Source organism: Pogona vitticeps, chromosome 3, assembly GCF_051106095.1.
Source record: "Pogona vitticeps strain Pit_001003342236 chromosome 3, PviZW2.1, whole genome shotgun sequence".
Lineage (NCBI taxonomy): Eukaryota > Metazoa > Chordata > Lepidosauria > Squamata > Agamidae > Pogona > Pogona vitticeps.
In genome coordinates this window covers 198974253-198993853 of record NC_135785.1, presented here as the reverse complement: position 1 = coordinate 198993853, position 19601 = coordinate 198974253, and the positions used below count along the sequence as shown (strand labels likewise).

The following is a 19601-nucleotide window of genomic DNA, read 5'->3' as shown; positions in this document are numbered from 1 at the left end:
GAAATTCAACACCAAGGTAGCAACATAACAATGACATTCAAAAAAGCAGTGTGATGCATCCAATTACAAGCAATCTGAAATATCTGTCCAACCCAATCCACAGTCCATTGCAAAACATTCTTGATAGCTGTACATCTTGATTATCTTAGTATCAGCATCACTGTGTTAATTGTGCAGGGGACTGGCCTTGGACATATCACTGCGAAAGCTTTGGCTTCTCAAGAAAATCCAAAACATTTATTCTTAAATTTTGTGCAGTTTGATTTTGATAGACTAGATTCTGATTTCACTGAGGAAACACTTCAGACTTGTTTTTTTCAGTTACGTAACACAGTTTCTAAATAGATGCATTCGTGTAAAGTCCTACATTGAGAGCTTTCTCTTTGCTGTAATAAGCCATTCATAAGGCTAATGTAATTTTTCTTTGTGTACATATACACTTTGTCATTATTTGGGGGATTATAAAAACAGACATACACTCTGGTTTTATACCACACTAAGGAAAACAAATTGCCAGGAAAGAATGGCACTAAATGCACACAGGAAGCTCAGTGTGAAGGAAAACAATTTCCCAGGCTGACTTTTCCAATTGCAAGCAGCTTTTAATTGCCTTCTGTAGAAGTAGACCTGAAAATATCTTGTAATATGGTAGTACCAGCTGATTGAATAACGTATGCAAATGCTCTTTTAAATGATTCACAAAACATTATTGAAATTCAATCATCCAAGATAAAATCTTAAGAACTTCCTATTTTCTAAATTTTAAAGTGCAGCTTAGAAACAATACTTAAAAGTTTGTCAAATAGAAGAATTTGGAGGTGATGATGCAGCTGTTAACATTACTGTCTGGTTTTCTACCCTGTTTTCTCTCCATCTGTTATCTCTTACCACACCGACTGAATAAAAGTTCTTTCATCTTTTGGTCCCAATGTGAGAAATCTTGGAAGATAAAATGAGGCTTGTACTTACACTATAGACTTAAGATGATTTAACAGCTACTGCTTAGAACCCTAGGAACCAGTGTTTAAGGACTTAATGTGCTATTGTGGAGGATTCTTTGCAATAAAGCTATAATAGTTACAAATGCAAGCACAGGTGCTTTTTTGTTTTTTGCTTTATTTTCATAATGGTCTAATAAAGTTCCTGCGTTTGTATTGTTTTATAAAGACCACGGTTAGGACCCCAGAAAGAGCTTTCTCTGTGATGCTGCTAGATTCTGGAGCTCTCTGATGAGGGTCTAGGCTGGCTCTTCTCAGTTTTCTTGCAGGCAACGAAAGGCATTTTTATTTCAACAGGACTTTGGTATCTAGAAGGATTAATTGAAGGGGACTATACCGCATTTCTGATCTGTGATTTTTTTTAACCTGTTTTGCATGTAAGTGGTCTTTATTTTTCATTTTAGTAATCACTTTGGCTGCCAGTTTTTATTTTATGGACAGAATACTGTATACATTTAGTAACAGAATAAAAGAGCAAGCCAAGCAATGTTTGTACAGTACTGAAACATCACATTTGCATTCATGCACTGACTGCTTTTTCAGGCAGGAAGGTAAAGTTTCTGGTGATCCATAAGTGAGATTAATATAAACTGGACATTACACCAGTATGGATGGCTAGATGTCACAGTTGGGGGTGGAAAACAACAAACCAGGCTGAACCTTTCTCCTTCTGCTTTTATTCCTCAGACCTTTCCCTGTCAGGTATTTGTTTGTTTTGGAAAGGGGCATTGGAACCCTGCTTGTAGAAAACTAGCACACAGCAAGAGGGAAAATATGAATTAAGAAATGTGTTTCTGTATAATTACTTGGCCTCCTTTTTTAAATGACTTCCAACACTACCAGTCTTTACCATAAACAGCCAAACTGCATTGTAACATTCAAGGCCAATTAAAAGGTTAGTGTATTGTCTAGACTAGAGAAAATAAAAGTAAAGGTAAAGGTTCCCCTTGACAATTTTTGTCCAGTCGTGTTTGACTCTAGGGGGTGGTGCTTATCCCCATTTCCAAGCCATAGAGCCAGCGTTTTGTCCAAAGACAATCTTCCGTGGTCACGTGGCCACATCTGATCTGTGATTTTTTTTAACCTGTTTTGCATATAAGTGGTCTATTTTTCATTTTAGTAATCACTTTGGCTGCCAGTTTTTATTTTATGGACAGAATACTGTATACATTTAGTAACAGAATAAAAGAGCAGGCCCTATTGATCTACTTGCATTTGCATGCTTTCGAACCGCTAGGTTGGCGGGAGCTGGGACAAGCGATGGGAGCTCACTCCGTCGTGTGGATTCGATCTTACGACTGCTGGTCTTCTGACCCAGCAGCGCAGGCTTCTGCGGTTTAGCCCACAGCGCCGCCACATCCCTTTTAGAGAAAATAAAAGGGCCAGTACTAAAGAATGGCAATGTTTGAGGGCCCACTACTCTACATTGCCACAAAGCATAGATGAAGGGTTCGTTACATGGAAGACTGCAGGAACCATGTACACGCATGGCTGTACAATGAATGCCAGAAGATTTGGCTTTCATTTGTTCATTTAGCCTTCTGTCAAACTCAGTTGAGTTAAATCTGCACTGTTTTATCATCTTTGGGAATCGAATGTGATACAAGGGGGACTAAAATGGGGAAGTGGTAAAAGCTTGTCATGGAATAGGATTCATGGATAATTCTCGCAGGAAAAGGCATTTATGTTGCTGAGGCTCTTTCTAGAAAATCTGTGAGCTGCTTTTATACTAATTAAACTTTAAATATTTCCCAAATGCCTGTGCAGCAGCTAAAATCTTATCCGTGGGCTATTGTGAACGGAAGCTATCTGAGGATGTGCTGACAGATGGCTGTGAAAGGTATTGCTCAATTGCATATAAATTAAATCAGAAAGTGAGAGGAGCCTATTTGTATGGTCATCTGAATACTACTAGCGGCAATATACTAATATATAAGGTAGAATTCTGTGTAATGGATAGTTTCTATCCTATTTCCAAATGACTTGCAGATGTATTACTGCTGCAGCTGTTGCAGATGTTGTAAAACTATTAGGCTTTGCCTCAGTTATTTGGTGCCAATGAATTCTGGCAGTGTAGCATGTTTTGATATTCCCAAAGAGGGAGGCACAGTCCAGGAGGAGGGAAGAAAGCAGAACAAGAAATAATAAGGAAACTTGAATCCAATTGTGAATGACAGTTAAATTTTAAAATGGGGATGCAGGACTTACTATGATTTTTTTTAAAAAAATTTTTTTTAAATGACCCATATATTTATTTTCAGCATTTATTTATGACTATATGAAAAATGATGCATTTATCACCTTAATAACCAGCTTCATATGTTTGCTGTATAACACTATAAAGCTGGCTGAATATGTTTACCATATGTTGTCTCAAATAAATGACAGTTTCTGATTATGAAGGTATCCTGGAACTGGACTCTTATCTATTTATTGTTATTAATTTTTTAAAAAAGAAACATCCCGAACTGTTGTTCACTGAGTTACTGACTTCTGAAGAAAAAACTTCCACGCCGATACACTGTAAATAGTACTGGGCTTTCTGACAGACTTTGGTGAAAAATCGCCAAAAGTACTACCTCAAGTATAGTATTTGTTCTTTCAAACAAAATAAAATGAAATAAAACCCTCAAAACTAAATAAAACCCTCAAAACTTAACATCCCATGCCTAAACAAAAAGACAGGGAAAGCTCATCAGTAAGAAATGTTGAACATTCAGCATTTGTGAATGGGCTTGTTTCAATCTTCTCATATATAAAGTGCATCAGGAAGCAGAAACACATTTACTTTTATGACCAGAGACATTCCAGTTACAAGGAGCAATGTACAAAAAAAGAGAGTTTAACTGTTTTCACTTACATTGCTCATAAAGTTGGATAATGTGAAATAAACCCTAGAGACAGAAGCAGTGTAACAGAACTCTGAATCCTCTACTGTGTGCCACATGAGGCAGCCCATGCAGACTGTGTATTTTATTACTGTAACTCCAGATATTTTGGAATATTTATGGAATGCATTGGTTACAGTTGACAAAATGAACCACATTTACAGCTGCTCAGATAATTTGTGCTATCTATGCAGCCATTACAAAATCCTATGAATAAGTAAGGCTTTCTGGCATTTCCCCCAGTATTCTTGCAGTAGCATTTTATCTGCATCTACGCCACATATAAGTGCTTAGTATGTTAATGTATTGATTTTTTTTTTTACAAAACAAAGATGTTTATATACCAGCTTTACGTATTCAAAGGGCTTTTTGTTGTCTCATAGGAATTCCCATGTTTTAAATTAAAGTTTTAAACGCTTGCCAAGCCAGCACCCGAAGGACTGTACTATTTCTGTTGTTGCTATTACATGGTGCCAAATTGCTTCCAAGTTCTGGTGACCCTAACATGGCTTTCAAAGTATGTGAGATGTTTAAGGCGTGATTTTCTCGTCACTGCCACCCTTCCACAGTAAGTTTTCACAGCAGACATGAACCCAGGTCTCCTCAGACCTATTCCAGCATTCTGTTCACTACACCACACTGTCCCATACCACCCACTTATTCTTTCAAATCTGTGTTTGACTTACTGATTTCAAATCCATTTTTGACATGAGCCCCAAAGCAACTCACAACATTCATATGACTGGATTCAGATTTCAGTGCGCAACCAGGCTGAAATCTTCCAGAAGCAAAACGACCTACCCCCTTAATAGCCCCTCCAGGTCCTAGAGAATGCTATGGAAGATACAGGATGTTCTAATAAACTGAACTGACTGGGGAGAGAGGGGTCCTTGAAAACAAGGCAAAACTGAACTCAAAAGTGTTTCTGCCTGGTTTGGGAAAAAGATGTTCCACCCTTGTCCCAAACATATGCACCATCCCCATTTAGTGTGGCTCCTAACTTTCTATACCATTTTCAGTGGGCTAGCAGAGCTGGTGTGGGAAGAGGATTTGATGCTAGCAAAGTCTGGTTCCTTCCATCAGGCCAGTTACACATGCTGAAATGGGAACTACTGATGGGCACAAAATACTTCATGCCCTTTATCATAAGTCTGCTGCTGCATGTTCCTTTCCCCCACGCCCTTCGCCTGTACCTTCACTCACCAGCCAACATGTGCTGCTCTATCCCTCTCCATTATCTCCTTTCTCCGCCTCCTCCAGCAGCTAGTCACTTGCATGACAAGGTGGGGCAGGGATTCCTGCAATGCTGCCTTTGACCCTTAAAAAGGGAATACTGTACTGTCCCTTTTTTAAAAAAGCAAGAACATACATGTTTTTGTCTGCCATCCTTTCTCTTTTGTTTCCGTCTCATATGGTAAATGGCAGGAAATGGTTCCATAAGATCAAGACCAAGTGCATGGTGGTCTCTTTGGCCAAAATTAAACTCTAGAAAAACTTAAATCCATAGCAACTCCTCTTGCCAAACCTAATCTGTTCTTTTCTGCTCAGGTTTATTTTCTTCTTTAGCTTCAGGCAGTGCATGACTACCCTTTTTCCCAACCAATGTGTCTGCTCACACACCCCCTTACTCCTCCCTCTAGTGCCCTATATGTCAGTTCCGGCCATTATATCCTTGCGTTTTTCTGCACCTTTGTGCTTCTGTTAAGAATTCTGGGTGTGTGATTCCTTTTTAAAAAACCACCTAAAATTAAAATCATCTGAAAATTCAGGACCATGTAAGAAGAGATCTCTTTCAGGGGCCATGATGCTTTGTGGCAGAGTTGGTGGATCTCTTGGAGATTTGCATGTTATAAGCAGGGGATCACATCTGTTTGCAGGTGAACTGCAGTAAATGCACTTTCCCCAATTTACTGCAATAGTGTGGTTGTCTGCTCTATTCACTTTCTTGCTTTTTCCATGAAACTGTAAGTCTTGCCCAGGTGCTATAGATGAGGGAATTCCTCCATTGTTTCAAGAACGAAGACATAACAGAACTCTGTCCTCATAAGATTTCTCACACCATATCTATACAACTGAAACCAGGCAGGAGAACCTAGGAGAATGTCTTGAAGTTGTCATACTATGGGCCCACAGCTAACCTCCAATACTGTACTGTATTGTCAACATTTGACTACCAACAGCTCTGACAACAAATTATGCATCCTATGTTAGAAGAGTCATGTTGCAACCGTGTCCTGTTTATAGACTTCCATAGGTAACTGCTTGGCAGATATATGAACAGTGGAGGCCTGTGATCTTACCCAGAAGGGTGTTTTGTATGTTCTGACACGCATGTTTCTTGGAATCTGCACAATTCCACATGAGATTATTGAGCCGTGCCCCCTCATCTGACATACCTGTGCTTAATGAACTCTCTCCCTTTTCAGACATTGTGTATTGTGTTGAGATGTTTTTCTAGTAAAACTTATGTTTCTGTGAATAACTCCTGTTTCATTATCAGAATTTAAAATGCAGTCTATGTATGCAGGTATCAGATATTTTGAAGATCCCTCCGTGCAAGATTTTTTTGTCCTATCCAGAAACTGTATTTAGCATTTGTACACCTTGTATGCTGATCAAAGGATATCTTGTGCATTATCTCAATGACCTTTACAACTATCATATAGGTGCCATCCCCTGGTTACATATGAGCAGCTGTGCTGAAAGAATGCCTTTCCTTAAGAAGATGCTGTAAAGCTAGAGCTAAAAATGTTAATTCTTCCAGCTTGAGCTTTTATCCATTAAAGTGCAAGCAACCAATTCTGCATGTAATTCTTTGGGTTCATTTATTAAGGCCCATCATAATTTCTGTTCAACCAAATAAGCAACATTTTTCATTGATACACAGGGAAGGTTAAGAATATTTATGCTAACAACATCTTTTACATGTAAAGGATTTAAAAGAAAACATCAAAAGTACTTTATATGTTATAAAGCATTCTCTTCCCATCAAAAGTAACAGAGCTTCTCATTGAATATTTCCATATATTCTCATGTAGAAAAGAGGAAATATTTAGAGTCCAAAGGCAGGACTCCCATCAGCATTATGTGGCTATTAAATTCTCAAGTAACCATTACATTCTACTTTCAAAATATTTTACTGTTTTATTACTATCATCTTATTACAGCCCATCCTTGTTAGTTTCTTGGACAGTGTCCTTGGGTGTGTCCATGGCAGAAACAAATCACTGAATTTGCATTTATTAGCCATGATAAATGTGAAGATAGTCATTTATATTTTGTCATCTACCGTACAGAAGATGACAAGTAGGTTGCAGCTTCTTTCACTCCAGGAAATGATATTCAAGCTTTTTTATTTATAATGTAGTTAAAACAAAGACCACTGTCCATCTGGAAGTACTCGCTGCCCTCTTGAAAATCAAAATAACAGGAATAAATGATCTTAGTATAGGAGAAAATTCCCTTGTAACCAAAAGCCTATAAAAAAGAGATTAACCCAGTGCCCCTCTATTTGAACATTTTAAAGATTAGAGCACAAGCAACCTGCACTGCCAGAATTAAAGAATTAGCCGTAAAATCGACTTCATTTTAACAAACATTTTTCAGTAGTATTTTGACTGGTGCAACTGTGGTAGCAGAAGCAGGAAGGAGCCAGGAACAAGAATAATGCTCCTTTATTTAGATTCAGTGCTCCATTATACTTTTTTACTGCAAAGAAAAGGGAAGAGGACATTCAGTTTATTTCTAACCCAGAACTTCTACCAGCCATTATTTGGCCCAATTTAAGAAGTGAATCTTGAACCCCCTTGCATTGTATTGATTCAATGGCAGCACAAAGCTTAAAAGACCAAACAGTAGTTTCCCCTTTCCCTGACAACTGGCAACATCTCTCATTGAACATTAGCTCTCAGTAATATAATCAGTCTGTTGCATGTAGAGACTCTAATAGGAAAGATCTGAATCCAAAGAAGTGGAAGGAAAACAGCCAGTACTACTGTTATACAGAAATGTTCTAACAGAGCCATAATGGGCAGGTTCCATAGGTATTCTTGTGCTTCTGCTTGTTCACAAGGTTACACAAAGCCTGGTGCAAATGAAAAATAAATTTTTATGTAGTTAAGTGCCTCTGTGAAACAATACTGCTGTAAACGAGTAAACACTCATTCTTCTACGACTGGTATCCTTCTGGAGCAGAAAGAGGCATCCGTGAATCCAGTCCTTCATCACTAGACATGAATGTTACAATCAAGATGGCACTGCCGAACTGCAGCTGGTAGCACCATCTATTACACAAAGCTATAAAACTTTACAAACATGGGGGTTCTAATTTTTGATTAAAACCAAACATGGGATTGCTTAAAAGACTGAAACAAAGCAGGACTGTGTAACTTAAGGCCATTTACTTGTTTATTTTTATACAAACTCTTCGTCTCACAGGTTCTGGGAGGACTGCATAAGTTTCGAACGCCACTTTACTACTTCGTCTAATCATGGGGAATTTTACAACTGCTAAGCTAAATGGAAACAATATTTATCTCTCTTATTTTCTCTGCTCTTCATTTTGACGATTAGAATTACTGAGGAACCGTATTGCAGTACCAGCTTTACAAAACCTATGAAGGTCAAGGGCTCCTGGAGAGTTAATCACAGCAACTGTCTCTGATCTCCTTTCCTCTGGAGATTTGCCAGAGCCCAAGCATTTTCCAGGGGCAATGCCAGCCCTTTTTTTTATTTGGACTGACATTTGATGTTTGGGAGTTCAGCCAATAATGAGTTATTTTAAAATGGGTTCTGCCTTTCTTTTATGTCCTTATTTTTAAATCTGCATTGTAAACATGCTACCTGATCCAATACTTTAGATAGGTAGAGACAGGTACAGGTGTCACATGCAGAAGAATTATGGAGTTGTTCTTTCCCTACATCATCACAATACTCAAAAAGAATTTAAAAAATATTGTGGACTGAAATGTCTACGTATTTAATTCAAAGGCCTGGCTACTAGCTGCAATACTGAATTTTCTCTACCGTGTCCAAAGAACCGTACTGTACAAAATATAACAGTAATTGAGTAACAGTTCTCCACGCATTCCTACCCATTTAAAGTAATTTTCAATCAAGACAAGCAAATACAAGCACCTTCTGGGGAAAAGGGGGCAGCAAAGGAGGGAGGGAACACCTTTTAAAAATCCAAAAATAAAAAATAAAAAAAGCCAAAAAATAAAAATACAGTCTGTACAGCACTGTACCAGGCAATACCAGGCAGTTGGAAGACTGTCTCCAAATCCACTCTCAAAATGCTGGGAAGAGAGGAATCAGACAGGCACCCTCTTCACTGCCCAACGGTTAACTGAAAGTTCAAATTTTGCACTTTCCCCACCTCCCTTCTGTTTTTTTCGGTTCATAACACAAATCTAAGTTTGCAAGTCAAGTCAATATTTTTCTATCAGAGCAGTTTGTAAGTCGAAATGTTTCTAACTAGGGCAGTTTGTAAGTCGAGGGTTGACTGTAGTCAAGGAATACCTTACCACCTTGAACGAGTTCAAATCTCCAGGGCCAGATGAACGGCATCCAAGAGTACTGAAGGAACTGGCTGAAGAACTCTCAGAACCACTATCCATGTTTTTCTTGAAATCATGGGAAACGGGTGAGGTGCCAGAGGATTGGAGGAGAGCTAATGTTGTCCCTATCTTCAAAAAGGGCAAAAAAGGAGGAACCTGGGAACTACATCAATTCCAGGCAAAATTCTGGAACAGATCATAAAGTGGTCATTGTGCAAGCACCTATAAAAAAACAATGCAGAAAACAATCAAGAACAAATCCTTCCAAACTAATTTGATCTTCTTCTTTTTTGATCCCCCTGAAAGACAGAGGGAATGCTGTAAATGTAGTATATCTTGACTTCAGCAAAGCTTTTGACAAAGTGCCCCATGATTCTCTGACTAGCAAGCTACTAGGTGTGGGCTGGATAGATCAAGTGTCAGGTGGATAAACAATTGGCTACAGAATTGTACTCAGATGATGATTAATAGCTCCTTCTCTAACTGGGAGGAGGTAACAAGTGGAGTACCCCAAGGCTCAGTCCTGGGCCCGGTGCTCTTCAATATTTTAATTAATTAGTTGGATGAGGGAGTGCAGGGAATGCTCATCAGATTTGTAGATGATACAAAATTGGGTGGAATAGATAATACCCTAGAAGACAAAAACAAAATTCAAAATGACCTTGATAAGCTTGAGCACTGGGCTGAAAGCAACAGAATGAAATTCAACAGGGATAAGTGCAAAGTACTGCACCTAGGAAAAAGAAACCAATTGCAGTGTTACAAGATGAGGGATACCTGGCTCAGCAAAACTACAAGCTAGAGAGATCTAGGAATTGTTGTACATCAAAAACTAAATATGAGTCAACAGTGTGATGTGGTTACAAAAAAGGCAAATGCTATTTTAGGCTGCATTAATAGAAGTATAGTTTCCAAATCCAACAAGGTGCTAGTCCCTCTCTATTCAGCACTGGTTAGGCCTCACCTTGAGTATTGTGTCCAGTTCTGGACACCACACTTCAGGAAGGATGTGAAGAAATTAGAACAAGTTCAGAGGAGGGCGACAAGGATGATCAGGGGGCTGGAAATCAAACCTTAGGTGGAAAGGCTGAAAGAAGTGGACGTGTTTAGCCTTGAAAAAAGAAGACTGAGGGGTGATATGATAGCACTTTTCAAATATTTGAAAGGCTGTCATACAGAGGAGGGGCAAGATCTGTTCTTGATTATCCCAGAGCGCAGGACACGCAACAATGGGCTCAAGTTAAAGGAAGCCAGATTTTGGTTGAATATCGAGAAAAACCTCCTGTTAGAGCAGTATGACAGTGGAACCAGCTACTTCAGGAGTTGGTGAGTGCTCCCAACACTGGAGGAATTCAAGAAAAACTGAGATAATCACCTGACAGATATGCTTTGATTGTATTCCTGCACTGAGCAGGGGGTTGGACTTGATAGCTTGTAGGCCCCTTCCAATTTCACTTTTCTGTGATTCTATGAAAATGTTTTTATAGGAAACAGCCTACTGATCTGATTCACCCAGATTAGGTAAGTAGACACTGGGTTCTAGTTTAAAGGAAAATAAAATTTTACCAAGAACTGAAAAGCACAAGATTACACAATTCAACACAACATTCTTCATTTTTTGTTCTTTTTTTTGGTCTCATCTTTTCCCATATTTCAGGGCCTGAGGAGAGGATTCTGAAAGCTGTTTCCAACATCATTTTCTTAAGGATAGATGCAAGTATATTAAATATTTACATAGGAATATTCCAATTAACTGTAGAATTCTCACTGTTCTGTCCAACTGTCCCAAACTGATCATAGTCTTAATGAGCCAGTCATTAAGTGCAAAAACATTAAGCTGATTGACAAGCGCTTGGTAGTTCTGAGTTATGTCAGACTATTCAATACCATCAAGTCACTTCAGATTTATGATACCCTTATGAATTAGTGACCTCCGAAATGTTGTATGGTCAACAGCCCTGCTCAGCTCTTGCAAACTCAAAGCCTTTATTGATTCAGTGGCTGGAATCTTGAGTCCCCTTATGGGGAGAAAGACAGCCTATAAATGAAACAAACAAATCTTGTTGCTTTGCCTCGCAAGCCCCAACTAGAGTAGGCTCATTGAATCAGTCAGGACTTGGTGAGCCAACTCCATTTCACTGATTCAGTAGGCCTACTCTAGTTGTAACGTACTACACAGGACTTCAGCCATTATATTATAGGCTAATAACCCATATTACTCTATTTTATATTTGGAGTTTCTCTTTTGAATATTCTGATAATCAGTATAGATTACAGAAGCGCCATTACAAGGTTTGTAGATTCTGTGTGAGTATATACCTATTTTTGTTCAGTTTGTGCATCATTCAAAAGACTTTCGAGTACGCTGTTTTGCCATTATTTATACATTCGTACACCTGAAAAAAAGTATCAATTTCCTTCCAATGATTAGAAGACGAAATAATGTTCATAAACAGGCACCAGAATTGAGTGGGTTGACTTTCCAACTAACATAAAAAAGATCGAAAAGAAGGGCAAAGGACACGACTGAGGTGATGCCACAGAAGCCCACGTTGCAGATGGTTACCGGAGAACGGCTTTCTTTCCATCACTTGAACCCAAAATTTAAAACTATTAAGGAAGAGGAAAATAATTCGAGATGTCTGTCTCTTTTCGCTTATCTTTTTTTTTACTCAAAGGAAAGGATGCGGGCATGTCTCATTCAGTGTTTACGGAGTCCAAGTGAGGAGATAAAAAGGGATAAGGCACTACTGGCAGCTAAGATTTTTTTTCCCAGTTATTAAACATTGAAATAATAACAACACTAAAGTGCTCGGTAACCGCTTCATCCGCGGTTAAAGGCTACGTTACAACCCCTGCCTTTCGGGAGCCACCCGGCCATCTCCTGTGGAACGAAAAAGCAGCTGCAAACCATCAGATAACTGCATGACGTCACAGGTGGGGGGTCGGCCGGGCTGAGGGACTCCGAGGGCCGCCGCGGCCGCCCCCGCGTGCCGCAGGCGAGCCGCTCTCCCACCTTCTCGTCCCTTCACACCTTGCTTAAGGCAGGTGGGAAAGGTCGCCTGACATAAGTGCGTGACGCTCCCCCGCCCACCTTATGCGTATTCATAAGCCTGGCACGGTCGCGCGCCCAGCCTCGAAGGGGCGGTGCCTGCCGCCGCTCCACCCCTCCACCAAGGCGTGCGTCGCGGTGGGCGTATCTACCACGACGACGCGCCCCGCTCCCTCGCTGAATATTGATGAGACGTCTCGCGGAGCGTGTTGTCGTGAAGCGTGGCGCGCCGCCGGATTGGACAAGGCTGTGTGTGCGTCGTGACGCGCGTCGCGGCGGTGCGGGTCCCGATTGCTGCAGCCGCTTGTCAGTGTGACGAAGATTGGCACCCAGGTAAGCGCTGTCACTCAAACCTGCTCCTAGCCAGCCAGCCATCCATCACGGCGCGCCCGCCGCCGCTGTCGGCCGTCTTGGCTCAGGCGCGGAAACAGACCCGGGGATGTGGGGCAGAGTTTGGGGGAGGCGAGCCCGCCACACGGAATAGCGGGGCGGGGGCGTCCACACCGTAACCTACCCGGAGGGGGGTTAGGGGCGTCGGCAGGCAGACGCGAGGAAGGAAGGGAGGGGGAGTGAGGAAATTTCTGGAACAGCCGCCGACTGGCCGTTGCTTTTGTGGGAGGGGGAGGAGGCGGCGGCGGCGGCGGCGCGCACCGTGGAAGGGGAGGTGTCGCGCGCCTCAGGGGGTGGAGAAGGGGAGGGAGGAGAGGAAAGGGCAACAGCTGTTTTTTTGGCGGGAGGCGAAGCGGGGGTCAGGAGAGCGACATTTAAAGGGGCCATTTTCAGGGACATTCCGACAGTCCTGAAGAAGGAGCGCAGGCGGAGTTTCCACTGCTGCTGCTTCTAGCGGATCCTCCGCCTTTGCTGGTTTCCTCGAGTGCGCCTTGGGCTTCGGTGCCTTTTGCCCTCGGCCAGCAGGGAAGCGAAGCTCGGGCCTGTTCTCTTCCCCTCGAAGCAGTTGCCTCTATTGTTGAAGATGATCAACCCTTTCGCAATGAAAGTGTCGCGGGGGAACCCCGACGTTGTGATTCCGAAGCTCCTGGTCGTTATGTAATGAGATTGTTGACAATAAACGTGGAGCGTTTCGCCTGTCTTTGGTTTCGTAGCCGAGTTGTTAGTCTGTTGCCTTGCCTTCCGTAATCCATAGAAAGGGCAGGACATTTGCCTGTGAAGGTGGAATCATAGAATGGGCTTGAACGTGAAGGAAGGAGAACATGGTCCACCAAAAATTATGGGCTCCCTGAATACTGTACTTTTTTTGGCTTGAGAGTGAATTACAGCATGTATATATTTGGCATACAAGCTGGTATCCTACAGTATAAGGTAGTGCCCCCGTCTGACAGAGGCGGGGAAGTATGTTGGCAAATATTCTGTGCAATCACTGTGCTCATCTAGTTTGTTGTGGGATGTAGATACTATCTTTTACTCTAGTCCAGTACTCGGATATGGTTAAGAAGCCTTGTAATAGAATGAAAAAAAATTTTAAAGCATAGTTTTAATCATTACACTAAATAGAACTTGTGTTTTACAATGTTCTTGTCCAATTCATTTTGAGAAATTGAGCAGCACCAGCACTATTTTAAATGCTGGCTTTTGGAAGGCATAAGGTTGAATTTACATTTATAATGTAAATATGCAATGCAGAAATGATGGTAAAGAACTGCTTGATAGTTCTAGGATTTAGGCATCTGGCTGAAGAGCAGAGGTTGGGAGGTCAGGTCCCCATTGTGACTCCCTGTCATGAGCTGAACTCAGTCCATTGCATCCCTTCCAGCTCTGCAATTCTAAAATTAAGATTACAAAACCTTCAGGAGAATATTGCTTGCTGAGTTGATACCTGCAGTTTATTGTAGGTATAGCCATAGCCTTCGTTTGCAGTTACGTTTGAAAATGTGTTACTGTAAGACCAAAATAGCCTGAGTTGGGTGTCTTAATTCTGGCAAAAAAATTTAAAAGGACGAACACTCAAAGAGATGACTTATACAGAAGTAGCCAATTTGCACAGACTTGCTAATTCTACATAATTCTGTTTTAGTTAAGCATAGTGGAGAATAGCCGCACAGGGTTTTGAAGTCAAAACCTGGCTCCAGAAATGTTGCTAACTTTTCCCCTATCGTTGTAGGTTTTTAGGGCTGTTTGGCTGTATTCTGGAACACAGCCAAACAGCCCGAAAAACCTACAATAACCATCGGATCCCAGCCGTGAAAGCCTTCACGAATACATTGTTCCCCTGTTGTTTATGAGACCTCAGAATTATTATCTAGACATGGGATTTTTGGAACTCAAGGATTCCTAGTCCCATAATTTAGCGGGAACCCACCAGGCAGAATTATGGGACTGGAATCCATCAAAGCAGCAGGAGGTGGAACGGCCTCTTCAGTTTCAGGCTGTTCCTCCATGGCTTCTTTGAAATATTAGAAAAGTGCCCTGATGTACAGTGGTAGTTGTAAAGATTCTTTGTTACTTGCAGAGGTGCATAGGGGGATGATTTCTAATGGAGGTTACCTCTGTATAGAGTTAGAGGATTCCTGATTGCATAATTCGGCATATGTGTAAGGTCCTGCTGAATTATGTGAGTCCTTGAATTCCAAAAATCCCATCCCTGTTAGCAACACACTATGAAGCCTGTCTGAATCCAGCAAATATAGTGACTAGATTCTTGGGTACTGAATTATTGAGGGGTTGTTTAGGTAAAAGTAAAGGTTCCCCTTGACATTTAGCCCAGTTGTGTCTGACTCTAGGAGGGCAGTGCGCATCCCTGTTTCCAAGCTGTAGAGCCATTGTTTGTCCATATACAGTTTCTGTGGTCACGTGGCCAGTGCGACTAGACACAGAACACCATTACCTTCCCACCATGGTGGTACCTATTTACTCACATTTTACATGCTTTCGAACTGCTGGGTTGGGAGGAGCTGGGACAAGTGATGGGAGCTCACTCTGACGCATGAATTCGATCTTATGACTGCTGGTCTTCCGACCTTGCAGCACAGAGGCTTCTGCAGTTTAAACTGCAGTGCCACCACATCCCTATGTAGACAACCCCTCTATGTAGAGGGGTTGTCTGTATAGGTTCATTTGGATTGGGCAATGTGCTCTGTAGCGTTGCTTGGGACTGAATAGAGGTCCAGTATGATACTTGGTGCAGTCTTTGTGTCAAAATGGCATATGCACCTCAAACAACCCTATTTGGTCTGGCTCCTTTAAGAAAGCTAAAAGTGGGGAATGGAGAGAGAATCTCCATCCTTAACTCCTGCTTCAGGGATGAACATTTTAACTTTTTTTCCTGAGGTTATATAGTACATTAGTTCCGTCATAGTACAGTTTTTTAAAAGTTTAGTTCCTCTGCCCCTCTATGGAGCAGAGGAAGAGTTAAATTTCCCAGTATCATGAAGTGAACAAAGCTGTCTTGTTAAGCTGCTAAACAGTACTGGCAAATTGACAGTGAAAGGGAACTTGACAGCCACAAGCTCACTTTGGTTTGCTTCCAGTGATCACACATGCTAGAAATGAACCAAAATTGAGTGATCCTACCCGCACCAAAAGAAAGTAGTGGCTCCTGACAGGAAATCAGAAAGATGCAGGTAGGAACTCTGTAGGGATAGGCTGTTTGGTCCATCAGTTATGTCAAGAGATTGCTGGAAAAAAGAATGAAGTAGACCATTATCACAGCAGACGAATGCCCATTTGATGGTGCCTTCAATTTTTTTCAAAGTGTAATTTATGGAATCATAACCAAAGGCTTATAAAGCAAGCATTTTAATTTGGTAACAAATAATGATAAATGGAGCCTTTATTTTCAGGGATTCTAGACAGAAGGATTGATGTGCAAATTAAACTGAAAGAGTTCATTGCCCTGATGTTCTTGTTCAAGGGAATGAGTCCTGTGGTGCTGTTGTAGATGTATGCATAGCCCTAACAAGCCAAGAGATATCACTGTATTATTTTGCCACAGGCCTAGAAATAGTGTCACAGAGTTGTTTTCAATGTAAGGCTAGCAGTGCAGCAACTGAATGGAAATGCCAGTGCTTGTCTGATTGCCCAGTAGAAATTATTTTTAGATTTTAGAGAGCAAGTAAAATGAGTGCATAATAATTCCTTTAATCTCAAATGCAGGTTTGGAAATTAAGTCCTAAAAAAAGAGACGGTGGGTTTTTAAAATTACTTTACACGCACGCGCGTGCGCACACACACACATTTGCTTTATTTGTTGCTATACTGTGGGTATTATACTTTCATTACAGGCCTGGAAGTGATGGTTTGCCAATCTCTCTGTTGGCATAGTACAGCCATTTTAGAGAGACCTATAAGATTAAGTTGCATTGTAACAGGAATAGGGTCAAATCAAGGGTAGACAACTCTCCAGAGGCTACATTAAACCTTCTGTATTCCCATCCCAAGTGTTGGAATCTCTCAGGCAACAACTCTAGGAACTTTGAATATCAATTTAAACGTGGTGAACAGAAGATTTCTCTAATGGAATTGCAACTATTATCATTCAATTTTATAGAAGACAAATTCCCTTTGAAAAGAATTTCAATGGAGGAGAAATTTTGGAGACATTTTCAAGGGCAATATGCAGGATTTTTCCTACCTTACTTATAAGGTAGCTGAGAAATGTGTCTCTGTCTTACTGTATAGTCATCTCTATGGCAACTGTTTCCCCGAAAATAAGACCTAACCTGAAAATAGCCCTAGTATGATTTTTCAGGATGCCCTATCCTGAAAATAAGCCCTAGTTAAGTGAAACCCCGCCCTCCACTAGCCACCAGAAGAAGGTGACATGACTATATTTGAATAAATGTAGATTGTTGTACATGGAAAAAATAAAACATCCCCTGAAAATAAACCCTACTACATTTTTGGAGCAAAAATTAATATAAGACCCTGTCTTACTTTCGGGGAAACATGGTAGCTGTCCCCTCCCAATTCCCTCACTTTGGTTAAACCCCACTGGAAGTTATCATAAGGTAACTCCTTTCACAGAGCTTTTTTTGTATGAGAAAATGCGAACAGACTAATGGTACAGAAAATAAAAACAAGCAGCACTGTCAATTTTATGGTAAGCTCAAAAATATAACCAAAGGACATTCTAAAAAAAACACACCTAAGAATGAAACAAAAACAACAAAAAAGGAAGGTGTTCTCATTTGAGGATTTTAAAAAAGTACTTGAGAAATTCGAGGAAAAATATTACAGTACTGCTGCAACCTTCTTCCTGAAGCTGGGCACAGCAGTGCCTACCTTTGTACATGCCAGAAGGATGATAAAAAAAAGATGTATCATAATAAGTATGTTTGCTGTGAAAATGAAAAATGTAAGAAGAACAAAGTTGGACTACAATTGCAAGGACACTTGACTTGTTCACAGCTATCATTCAAACTTAGTTTTTCATGTTTGTGTACATAAGTGTGTCGTTTTGTTTTCTTTCATTTATTGTGTCCTCTAGTGTATTTTTAATCATTTATTGTTAGAATCAGTAATGTCATAGTAAAAGTTTGTAAAACGGTTGACAATTTCACCTGTTTTATTCTAAACAAATTTACTGTTAACAGTGGCTTGTAAAATCTGTATTGACTTGGAGTATAGTAATTTTAAATTGTCTCCTGAAAATGCAGTTACTCTAAGTCATATTTGTCACACTCATTACTATAGGGCTGTACTTTCAAAATATTGTCACCAGAAAATTAATTGAAATTATTCACCACTTGAAACTATTGGAAAATCTTATGGAGCCACATAACAAAGCAAAGCAAAGTGTGCTGCTTATATACTGCCCCATAGCATTTCAAGCACTCTCTTGGCGGTTTACAAGTTAATTATGCAGGCTACACATTCCCCCCCCCCCCCCAGTGAGCTGGGTACTCATTTTACCGACGTCAGAAGGATAGAAGGTCGAGTCAACCTTGAGCCAGCTACCTGGGATTGAACCCCAGGTTGTGAGCACAGTTTTGGCTGCAGTACAGTGGTTTAACCACTGCACTACGAGCCTACTATACTATTGCTGTCATGTCTATCTGAATGGGCAAACTAGTATTCTAGTTTTCTTTCCGTTTCATTTTTTCCTATTTCTTGAATAGAATCACTAAATTTCTTTGAAACCTGTCATTTTTATTTTAATATAGTTTTTTCTCTGAAGTATAGACAAGCATTTGTATGATAAATATCTCCGGTATGATTCAAATATATCAATTATACAGCTTCCCTGTAGCAGACCTGTGCCTGAGAGACAGCTATGCGTGTATCTGCAAATGAGCTGATTGTTACATTGTGGAAGCAGGACCTTATTTTAATCATGTTTGCTTGGATGTAAGTTGTCTTCCTTTCAGTCTTAGAATTCCAGTCCATGAGACCAGCAAGACCTCTCAGACAATGCAAAGGAGTTGAAAAATCAGAAACCAGGGAGCACTCCAAAGAGCTGGAATAGGTGAATGAACATAATTGGCATAAATCCGAAGAACATATTTATTCTGTGAAGTTGATCTTTTGATACTATTTTTCATTTTATGCAGAGTTGTAATCACAAAAGTTGATGTAGAATTTGAATCTCAAAATCTACTATATTTTGCCATTAAGTCAGTAAAGGTTGAAAAATATAAAATTATAAATATTTTTTAAAAGTTATAAAGTGTACCCAGTGTTATGTAGTGTGTAGAGTGGCAGTAAACCTTGGTTTGAATTCGTGCTGAACCACTCCTTGGGTAGGGGAGTAGAAAGCACTCCTTAAATATCTCATTGCTCTTGAAAGCCCTGTAAGTGTCACTATAAGTCAATTCTGCACATAACACACATATTTCATATGCTTTCATTATTTTCTATGCTGTACAATACAGATTTAACAAATGAAATGGCTTCATGGAATCTATTCAGATAAAAGAAGAGAGAAGAGATAATTTACTGGTACATCTCTTTTCTCGTATCAAGTCTTATGCAGTGGGCTATGTTCCCCATTTAGGGAAAATATGTATGTTCTTTTTGGGAGCCATCAGATGGGAGGGAGGACACCATTACAGTGCTTTCTTCCATTGTAATTTTAAATTGTAATGATAATTTTGCACTTCTTCTCTTCCTGCCTTCAGAAGGAAATTTTAAAAGAACAGTATAACTATTA

The 19601-nt window shown here is 40.3% G+C and overlaps 1 protein-coding gene across 16 annotated transcripts in view; it reads left to right on the top strand.

Moving 5' to 3' along the window:
- The first annotated feature begins 12703 nt into the window (after positions 1–12703).
- The window catches only part of PKNOX1 (PBX/knotted 1 homeobox 1), a 45456-nt gene continuing 38558 nt past the window's right edge, over positions 12704–19601 (top strand). For 6 of the 16 annotated variants that reach the window (XM_078390520.1, XM_020783932.3, XM_078390523.1 and 3 more), the window contains exons 1-2: positions 12736–12829; positions 18820–18917. The gene's annotated coding sequence lies outside the window, so the exon portion shown is untranslated. Of the gene's footprint in view, positions 12830–14208; positions 14343–16877; positions 17097–18799; positions 18918–19323; positions 19391–19601 lie in introns of those variants that run through there. The other 10 variants (XM_078390521.1, XM_072994181.2, XM_078390524.1 and 7 more) reach the window with 4 other exon arrangements.